This window comes from Grammomys surdaster, unplaced genomic scaffold, assembly GCF_004785775.1.
Source record: "Grammomys surdaster isolate TR1022 unplaced genomic scaffold, NIH_TR_1.0 62, whole genome shotgun sequence".
In the NCBI taxonomy this organism is placed as follows: Eukaryota; Metazoa; Chordata; class Mammalia; order Rodentia; family Muridae; genus Grammomys; species Grammomys surdaster.
The window spans coordinates 18250176-18260998 of record NW_021604564.1 but is presented as its reverse complement, the minus strand read 5'-3'; positions in this window follow the sequence as shown (position 1 = coordinate 18260998).

Genomic DNA, 10823 nt, shown 5'->3' with positions numbered 1-10823 from the left:
TCGTTCGTGTTGGGAGTACATGGTGGCGGAGAAGGTGACGGCTGTCAAAGTGACTTGGTATCACTATCGGTGAGGAAAGCTGAGGGGACACTGTTTCACATGCTATTGCTTTCATACCATTGATAATTATTACTAGGGTAGAATAGAAAAACACTTTTGATCATAAAAATAACTTTAAGTTGGATGTGGTGGCACACTTCTGCAATCCTTGTGCTTAGAAGGAAGAGAGAGAAGCAGGGTGAGATTGAGCCTGGACTTCTTACATCTTAAGAATGTCAAAATAGATTTCACAGTCTCCAAAAAACAACAACAGCAACAACACAAAAACACCCCAATCTACCAATAAGTAAATAAAAACAAAACAAAATGAGTAAACAAACAAACAAACAAAACCATAACCTTGTAGGCTTCCTGAAAAGGCCTTGGCCAACCCAGGAATAGGCAGCCTTCATTCTGGAAATAATTGGATAGGTGTTTGATACTCTGATGACCCTGACTTATCACTACACTGGCTTTTCACTGTTCCTTCCCCCAAAAGCCATGTCACAAGATGTTAGAAATTATTGCCACTGAGACCACAATCTCTTTCAGGAACCTCAATGACTAGATTATCCTTTCTTGCAGAAGAGTTTCCTAGTAGCAGAAACTTGGACTTTGTGGATTCCCTGGGGAGCAGTCACCAGGAGTTTTTTCAAGGTGATATAGATAATAATAACACAAGACTTGTCATACATTCTAAGGTAGGGCTATATCAGTTGTTCTTCTCATTGCTGTCACAGAATACTTGACAAAAGAAACTCAAGAAAGGAAGAGTTTGTTTTGGCTTGCAGTTCAGGGGTACAGTCTACTATGTTAGAGAAGTCAGCAGGCAGAAACTTGAGGCAGCTGGTCATCTCATCTGTAGCCAGGGAGTTGAGAGCAGTGAATGCTGATGCCCAGCCCACTGCCTGAATGCTAAGTAACAGTCACTGCAAGGTGGCACACCTGCAGATGGTACTTATTCCACCACAGATTCTAGGGAAGAGCATGCTCAGAGAGGTCATTTTCCAGAATGCCCTTAGACTGACCCAGGAGCCCAACTGCTTTCTTTCCCTTCTATTCATTTCCTTTTCCAAATCAGAGGCAGCTTTCTGTTGCAGCTTGATCTGTAAGCCAGCACTCTTGTTTGGTTGGTTTGTGTGGAGATGGAGTCTCAGTCTCATTATATAACACAGGTCAGCCTTTGAACTTATGGCATTTCTGCTTTAGCCTCCCAAGTGCTAGAACTATAGGTATGAACTATTGCACCCAGCAGCATGAGTTATTTTTATGTTTTTCTGCAGGTCTGGGATCAAACCTAGAGTCTCTACTGGAATACATTGAGTGGATGAGTGCTCGCCTAGTGTTACTACAAACTGCAGCTTCCATCCTTAGCATGACAGGAATGACAACGTCAACAAGACCTAGCTTCTCACTCATGCCCGGTGACCACCCAGCCACCAAGTTACACCTGCCTCCCAAAGCCAGCACTTTATTGATTTATTATTAATAATCCATAGCCTTTATTTATTTCCTATTACTGTTGTTGAAACAATACTTTGCTATGCAAACATACTTAAATATTCTATGTGACGGTTAGTTTCCACTGTCGACTTTATTGAATTAAGGAGTACCAAGGGTAGGCCTGAAAGTGTGACTTGTTGCTAGAGCACATGCCTCGTATAAGGTGTTCAGTTCCCTGCATCATCAATGCAAAGGCAGGGCAAAGCCAACGTTTTCACAGATGTAAACATGTCACTCATTTTCTGATGCTGTCATAAAGGTTTTAAAAATTCAATCCAGCCGGGCAGTGGTGGCACACGCCTTTAATCCCAGCACTTGGGAGGCAGAGCCAGGTGGATTTCTGAGTTCGAGAGTTCGAGGCTAGCCTGGTCTACAGAGTGAGTTCCAGGACAGCCAGAGCTACACAGAGAAACCCTGTCTTGAAAAAAAAAAAGCCAAAAAAAAAATTCAATCCAATATACTTAACTTGGTATATGGCTCTCTCATAAAGTTAAAATATAGACTAGTGTTACACTGATGACTACAAACAGGATCTTGGAGAGTAAAAATCTCTAATACCCCATTGTGCACAGTATATCTCATGCTTGGGTATGTCTCAAGAACTGCACATATGCACATGAAATGAAGTCCGATCACTGTTATCCCTATCAAAATGTATCACCTGAGAATGTGGAGATTTTTTTTCTAGGAGTCAAATAACATAAAAGCTAGAAATCCAGTCACTGAAACACAAAATAAGATTTGAAAATTTAAAGCACATAATCTTTGAATTATTGGAGAAGCTAATGGTTTTCTTTATCAGCTCTTAAGCTTCCTTCTTCCTGAAAGTTTGAATCTTTCATCATCAGCAAACACGAGAGGCACATGCAATGTGTAATACAGCTGTACTGCAAACTTGCTTTAAAGATTCCATGTCTGACAGATTCTGACAGATTTGAAAGTAGAATCACAGTTTAAATGCATTTAAGGAGAATCCTGGTCCAAGAGAGCCCTAAAATGGATCATACAACTTTTATGAAATTCCATTATTAGAAAATTCCCTCTACTTATGCTCTGAACGTCTGCATTTGTACATTTCATGGATCTTCAGGCAAGGTGTGGACTCATAGAAGCCATTATAAAAGTATGTCTTTTAATTTACAAGTTAGAGGCATACTGCATCACTTTATGGTGAAGTATCCAGAGGGAGATCAGCGTTTGTGAGCTGTGGGTGAGTCTACTGCCTTTGACAGGAGAGATGCCGTGGGCACCGGGTACCCACTGCCACAGGTGAGACTGTTAGCCACTTCCTCCTTCTGGAATGTACTATGTTTTGAACTTTTACTGATTCTTGCTTCGATTCCTTTTCTATGTCTAAATTGGCTGTTTTATTTCAGAGTCTCTGTCTTCTTTATACACTTGTAGTCAGTTCTCCTTCATAGTCTATGGCTGTCCTGGTTCACAGATGTCAGCCTCACAGGGCCAAATCCTAAGTACAGAGTCTGAGTGAATAGGACCTTCACTCTGGGGGCGTCTGCTTCCAAGTTCACACAACGGAGGATAATAGCCCAACTCCATGTAAGTATGACAGGAGCTGAATAAGTACATGTACATAATTAGGGATAGTACCTGGTATGTAGGAGGTACAATGTGGGTTTTATGTGCATATATGTGTGTTTGGGTGCACATATGTGTGCACGTGGAGGCCAGAAGTCAGCCTCACCATCATTCCTCAGTGCCTTGTTTTTGAGATGAAGTCTTTGTTTGGCCTGGAACTTTCTGGGTGCTAAGTTGCTAGGCTAATGCACATCGGAGATCAGCCTGTTTCCTCCTCCCAGTGCCGAGCACAGGTTCACCACACCTTTAATGGGTTCCTGGCACTGAACTGTTTTCAACTGAGCCCTCTCTCTAGACTTTCAGCATGTTTCCAGTCTAACGAGTATCCAGGCATAGTTAGTGTCTCGTTCGTGTAATCTCAGCACTTGGGAAGCTAAGATAGGAGAGTCCTCACAAGCTCAAGGGTAGACTGGGTGACTTAATGAGTTTAAGGCTAGCCTGAACTACAGAGTAAGAGCCTGTGTCCAAACAAACAAACAAACAAACAAACAAACAGAAACAAAACTGAAGCAGCACCAGAGCTCTGCTCAGTGCACACCGTGGTATGTCTAGCAAGTCCCTCACTCAGATCTAGCAGGAAAGGACCAGGATTTGCACACTTCCTACTTGTTTTTTTCAAAATGTGGATACTTTCTAACTGGCCATATTTAACAACCAGTTTACACAACCTCTCAAATGTTAACAAGCATTTTTGTGGTTAGCATATTTCTACATTTGACCCTTTTATGTGTGTTTCTGGGATGAATTTGAGGGGTGTGAGTTGAGTCCCAGAATAGTGCACTCACTGTCCAGTCTCTTTGAAGGGACTTTGCCAGTTGTTCCCACCAAGCCCAAGCTTTTCCAGGATTCTTAGTTCCTCATGCTGTCAAGAGTTGGATTTGTGACTGGGGGTGTGGCTTAGTGGAAAAGCACTTGTATAGAAAACACAAGGTCATGAATTTGATCCTCAATATTTAAAAATAAAATGGTTCTGGATGTTTTTATTCAAAAGTGTTCTAATTGGCTGTTGTTTGTCTACTTGACACAAGCTAGAGTCCTCTATGCTGGGCTTTTTCTTATGTTCCTTTGTTTCTTTTTAAATATGTTGTATGTGTCTGTGTGTCTTTGTGGTATGTATGTGTGTGTATGATGTGGTATATGTTTTGTGTGTATATGTGTGTGTTTCCTCCCTTCTCCACTGGAGTGTGTGTACACATGCATGTGAGGGCCAGAGGTCTCTACCTCACTTATTATTTACTTATTTTTGAGTACTTTTCTTGACACATTCATAGACTTATATCTTGGTCATGCCCACCCTTAACCACCCCAACACTTCCCCAGCACCTCCTACTTCCAATCCCACATTCTCTCCTTTTATTGTAAGAAACTGAGGCCTACCCATCAGTGGTTGGAATGTTGACTGAGTTTGTTAGTGGTCCTAGGACCCTAACCACAGCTACAGTGATGTCATGAATTCAGTGTCCATGACCTGTTGAGAAGACAGCACTTCTCACATGTGTGCCCATTCTCCAGCTCTTACCACTGTTCGTCCCTTTTTCATGAATGACAGTCTGCTATATCCCTAGAACAGAGCACTATACAACCTTCAGCAGAGATACTTCATGCAGCAGATGGAGACTTGTAACAAGGAAATCCACAACGGGACATTGTGCAGAAAGTGGGAAACTTTGGAAGACTCAGCCCTAAGCAGGATGTTTTTATCAAACACTTCCCTCAAGGCTCGGGATCTAGCAAATGAGAGAGCAGTAAGACTGTAAGAGCCAGGTGCAGTGGGGGCCTCCAAAGAGACGGCACCTTCCAGACATAGCAGGATTGATAGGAAGTCACAGAGACCGTGATATCATGCAGAAGATCTGCACAGGTTTAAACCAGACAAAATCCCAGCACTGAGAAGTGGAGTGGGCACACCTCTGACCAAGAAGAAGGCATTTGCAATTGAAACCTGCTGGGAAAGGGAATATCCATTTTCTCTAATGGAGTGAGACTGAGTGTTTCAACCACATCCCAGGACAGGCTCCATGCCCAGGAGTTGCTGACCAATATATACAGCCTCTATCAGACTCTACAGTTTTGTTTTGTTTGTCTTGTGTGTGTACACACATGTGTGTGTATGTGTGCATGTGTATGCATGTGTGTGCATATGTGCATGCACACGCAAGTGTTTGTGTGCACATGTGTACACATACATTTTCGTCTTTTGTTTTGGTTTTTGTTTCTTGTTTCTTTTTCATGGAAAGAAAGAGTGAGAGGAAGAGCATGAATTTTTGTAGGTATGGAAGGAGAGACAGTCTGGAAGGAGATGGGAGAAAGAATATGATCAAAATATATTATCTAAAATTTTTTAATAATAATAAAAATTTTTAATAATAAAAATGATTTAAAAATAAAATCTCATTGATCAAGGTTGAGAGCAACACTAGTATATGCATGTAACTGTGGCTGTTTAGAAGCAATTTGATGACATGTCAATTAAAAAAAACCCTCAGTTTTTGGTTCCTCCCTAGGGCCTACCTAGCCACAAGTTTTTACCAGGTATATGGTACTAGGCATGAATTCCATCTTGTGAAGCAGCCCTCAAATCTATTCAAAGAATAATTGGTTGTCCCTATAATCTCCATGCCATTGTACTAGTGGGCACATCTTACCTGGCATGTCAGTGTTGTAGCATGCAGGGTCTCTCACTGAGGAAGACCACTATTACATTTTTTGCCCTAGCAGTTTGGGTAGCACACTAAGCCAATTAGTTACCAAGGAAGTAGCTTCCATGGCACGTCCAGCTGGATTTTATGTTCTCTCATTAAAGTGTGTTGTGTCTTCAGCACTAAGGTCTTACTGTCTAGTTCTGGTGGGCAACCATGAGCACTGGAAACAGCTTGTGTTGATTTGAAGGTTCCCTAGGAACCCCCTAGCCAAGAACTCTGGTGGAGGTTTCTTACCCCTGGCACTGAGTAACCAATGTTTCCTGGGGGCACCTTGTTTTTTTGAGACTGTAATTGACCCTGGGGCTCATGTTTCTATTACACTAGCTGGCTAACAAGCTCCAGAAATCTTTCTCACCACATTTTTCCAGGGCTGGGATTACAGGTGTGTGCCTCCATGCCTGCCTTTTACATGGGTTCTAGGGGATTGAACTCAGTTCTTCATGCCTGTGCCATAAGCATGTTACCAACTAAGCTGTCTCCCAGCTGCAGTACTGAGGGTGTTATCAGAGAGCCTGATAATCAAATTACTTCACACCATACATTACTGAAAGTATAACCTGGAAGACCAGATTCCAGCACCAGCTTCTCTACTGTCTGACTTATAGACCTAGTTAGCCATTGACTCTCACCAATTCCTAGGCTGCTTTTTCAGGCTTTTGTGCTTTCCCATAGAATTTGCAAGAACTCTATTTTACTCTGATAACTAGACAAAAATTGATGAGATTTTAAAAATCCACAATAAATTTACTTCCTAGTCTGGTATGAAGACTAATGTGATGTTAAAAACCATACAGTTTAACAAAATACATCAATATATAGAAGTAATTTATAACCTTATTAATATCATCAGCATCCTCAAAGAAAAATTCTGAATCAATATTTTGAAAGGCAAATGCTCCTCAGGGCTTGAGAGCAGAGACTCACCTTAGTGTTTGTCCATGTATACGAGTGTCTATATTTTTAAGTTTACGATTGCTAATTTACTGAACTGAAAACTATAATCTATAGGCAATATTAACACGTGAGTTTCTTTTATAGCATAGTATTACAGAGGGATCATGAGTCCATGTCTTAAAAAATAAGGTGGAGGGTGATGGAGGAGGACACCAGATGTTGACCTCTGGTTTCTACATGCACAAACATGCATCTGTGCCTGCATACACCACACACATACATCACACACATACTAGCACAAAACAACAGCAACAAAAAAACCCAATTATGTAAGCAGTTTGCAGAAGAATTTGACTTGAAGTAACTTAAGTCTACTTATACCTCTCGGTGTGAATAAATGCTCGTATGTTTCACTGCCGAGGGCATGTGTGCTTCCTTCTTCCTACAATGATCTAAAGAAAACCAGGTCAGAAGAGCCAGGACAGAGCTGCAGTGGCTCAGGGGCTAAGAGCATTTGTTGCTCTTGCAGAGAATTTGGGTTTGTCTCTACATAGTCACACGGTGGCTCACAGCTGTCTGCAACTTCAGTTCCAGGAGAGCTGATTCCCTCTTCTGGCCTCGGAGGATGCTAAACATGCAGGAGATATACACACATGCATGCAGGCAAAACATTCATACATTTAAGATTTAAAAATTTTTTAAAAAGAATGCTATAAGTGAGACACGTAAGCCTCACTTCCTCAGAAGCTGAGGTCATGTGTGGTTCAGCTAACAAGAACAGGAGGAAATAACTGGACTATTACAGCTTCCAGAAAGGTGAAAACAATTTCATCGAATGACTCATTGTGTGCTGAAGTGTAACGCAGTCCCTTTAACAGAAAGTACAGTTCCTAAAATGAACTCTAATTTTTCTTGAACAAAAGAAAGCAGCCCTGATTCTTCGAAACTTTTCTTTTATCAAAGTTGAGACTTCAAATACCAAAGGCTCTAAGTCCTGGATGCAACAACACCTTATCATTCTATGAATTGGCTTCCAGAGATATAGGATCATTGTGAGTCTTAAGAAATAAAGAATTGGATTTCCAGGAGTAGGGCTGAATTTAGAATAAGACCGAGATAGGGTCCCTGACCTTAATATTTGCTCCGCTGTCTTTCAAAGCTGCGGCTTATCCCACGCCATTTGTACACGGCAGGGCTTTCTAACCCTTGGCTCCTGGCTGCTTCAGGCCAGGTCAGAACGCCCTGCAGTGTGGTTGTAAGTGCAGCCTTTGCAACCAATCTCTTCATTGGTGTTTTGCTATTTTTTTTTAAAGCTACATGAAAGCCTCATACTAGAAATGTAGAAATGCAAGTGGTAGCCACTTCCTTAAAAAATCTAAAACGTCTTGGATTTCCAGTCCTTTTCCTCTCTTTGGAAAGATCTATTTACAATATTAAAGACAGAAATGTCTATTTTGTTTAAGAAGTAGGAGAGGGCTTGGGAAATGGCTCAGTCTCCAAAGTGCTTAATTTGCAAACATGAATACACAAGTTAAATCCCCCAAACCCACATAGAATTCCATTGCTGGAGAAACCTCACACCTTGTTTGCAAGATACAAAGAAACAGCTGGAGTTGTGCTAGAATCCTACTCCATCTTGGGTGCTAAGCAGGCTTCCAGACAACGCTAAGCAGGCTTTGGGAAAAGAAAAGATACTGATGGTCTTACCTAGCAGGAAACTTTACGAACTACGATACCAACCTGCCAGGCCTGCAACCATTTTTAATTCCAGTTTAAGTGGCTATGACACTATCACCCTCTTCTGTCCTTGAGCACCAGATACACACATGGAGCACAGACATACATGCAGGCAAAAGGAAAAGCCTGAGGCTTGTAGGCTCTAGTGAGGACTTCTACCACATTCAGCTAAACTCCATCTAAATATTCGTGTTTATACCCATAGGTGAATACTTTTAGCTTTACTCAGAGAGGCCTCTCCTTTCAGGAGAATCCTGGCTATTCAAAACGGTAAGCACATGTGACAGTAGGCATTTATGCTTCCACACCTAAGGCTTTCAGACATGGCCTTTATCGTGGTATTAGGAAGAAAACCTAAGAGGAGAAGAAGATGGGAGAGGGAGGTGGGTGAGAAAGCATGGGTGTGTGAGAAGAATGAGAATTCCACATATGCATGATGTTGTTAAAGGGGAAATTTAATTAATTAAAAACAGATATGATATACAAGACATATAATAAAATCATATAGCTCAATCAAAGTATCAGTTTGTCCAACAACAACAAAGGTGACTGTGGTGGCATAGGTTTGTGATCCCTGAGCTGGGAAGGAAGAGACAGGTAAATCTTTGTGGCTCACTGGCCAGTCAATCTAGTCTACTTGGTGAGTTTCAGGTCAGGAAGAGACCCTGTCTCAAAACAAACAAACAAGCAAACAACAAAACAAAAACCCCAAACTAAAACAAAACCCAAAGGGTGAACATTCACTGCCTGAGAAATAACACCCGTTTGTTCTCTTGCCTGCACATGCGTGTACACACATGCATGCACCTACATACATGCTTATATGGTCACAGAATGTATCTATATGTGGTGGTTTGAATAAGAATGTCTTCCATAGGCTCATATATTTGAATGCTTAAGATGGGTGGAGATGTGGCCTTGTTGGAGTGGGTGTGGCCTTTTTGAAGGAAGTATGTCACTGCAGGTGGGCTTTGGAGTTCAAAGCCCAAGCCAGGACTGGTATTTTCTTTCTCTCCACCTGTTGCCTATTGATCCAGATGCAGAGCCTCTCCAGCACCATGTCTGTCTGCATTCTACCACACTTCCCACCATGATGATAATGGACTGAATCCCTGAAACTGTAAGCCAGCCCCAATTAAATGCTGTCCTTTATGAGAGTTCCCATGGTCATGGTGTCTCTTCACAGCCATAGAGAATTCACTAATATATGTGGTATCAATACTGGGAGATGATCCAAAGTGTTTCACTGAGCAAACATTTGTCTCTAGAGAGCAGCTCAGCAGAAGGCATTGCAGGCAGGCAATGCTGGCTTCTACCTTTCCACCTGTAGAATGGAAGCAATAGATCATGCCGGGTAGTAAATACATTCTGTGGTGCCAAGAAGTACTAAGCCTGCTGTCCTCAGTGCTACATCTGCCCACAACGTTCCCTAGTTGGATCTGCAGTTTTCCCAATGAAAACTGCTTTAGTGGTGGTCACACAAGTCCTGCTGCCCAATAACCATGTGTTTACTGAGTCGCATGTGTCTAAGGCCTCAGAGGATCCTAGTCCCCCTTGCCAGTGTGACCGTGACTCAGGGTCCGTCTGGGCTCTCATTCTCAGCCCTGAAATTGTTCTTTTCAGCATTCAGTTTAAAAGTTCTTATAAAGCACACTTCTGAAGATTCCTTCTTCGTAAAAAGTTCCTTCTTCAGTCTGCACACTAGAGTAGGAGCTGGCAAGGGCTGCCTGGCTATCATCCCTTATAACTCTCTCTGAAATCTTACTCAAGAGGCATGGGTGAGCATTTATAGACTCGTTGTATTTCATCCACGGATGCCAATTCATTCCAATTTCCACAATATAGCACGTGCCCATAGGGAAACATAACTTCTCTGTCCCCCTTGTTGACTACCTACTATGTGCTATGGAATTAAATTAGCTTCTTTGAACTATAATTCACCACAGTGACATTTGAACAAAGAGACCTGGACCTGTCCGTAGCAGGAAGGTCCTGGTGATGCTTTGAACTGGAGCTCGGCCAGGTGAAATACCACATACGGGAAGGTCAGGCATGTGTGTGTGTGTGTGTGTGTGTGTGTGTGTGTGTGTGTGTTGGGGGGTCAGGGCAGTGTGCATCCCTGTCTTTAGCCAGGCTCGCACATTTAAGAGGAGCCTCTTGGCGATCCATTCATTTATTTATTTCCTCTTTCTTTCTTTCTTTCTTTCTTTCTTTCTTCCTTCCTTCCTTCCTTCCTTCCTTCCTTCCTTCCTTCCTTTCTTTCTTTCTTTCTTTCTTCTTCTTCCTTTTTCCTTCCTCTTTCTCCTTTCTTTCTCTCTTTCTTCCTTTTTCCTTTCTCTTTCTCATTTCTTT